The following is a 253-nucleotide window of genomic DNA, read 5'->3' on the forward strand; positions in this document are numbered from 1 at the left end:
AGTGTACAGTAAAGCCCTAGGCCTTCACATTCACTCACCACTCACCCTCTGACTCACCCAGAGCTCACCAACTGCTACTTCTGCAAGCTCCACTCATGGCGAATGCCCTATACAAGTGTACCATTTTTTAATCTTTTATATCTTATTTTTACTACATCCTTTCTAAGTTTAGATATGTTTAGATACACAAGTACTTACCATTGTATTACAATTTCCTACAGTATTCAGTACAGTAACATGCTGTACAGGTTTG

This window comes from Propithecus coquereli, unplaced genomic scaffold (assembly GCF_000956105.1).
Source record: "Propithecus coquereli isolate 6110/MARCELLA unplaced genomic scaffold, Pcoq_1.0 Scaffold172, whole genome shotgun sequence".
NCBI classification, from domain to species: Eukaryota; Metazoa; Chordata; class Mammalia; order Primates; family Indriidae; genus Propithecus; species Propithecus coquereli.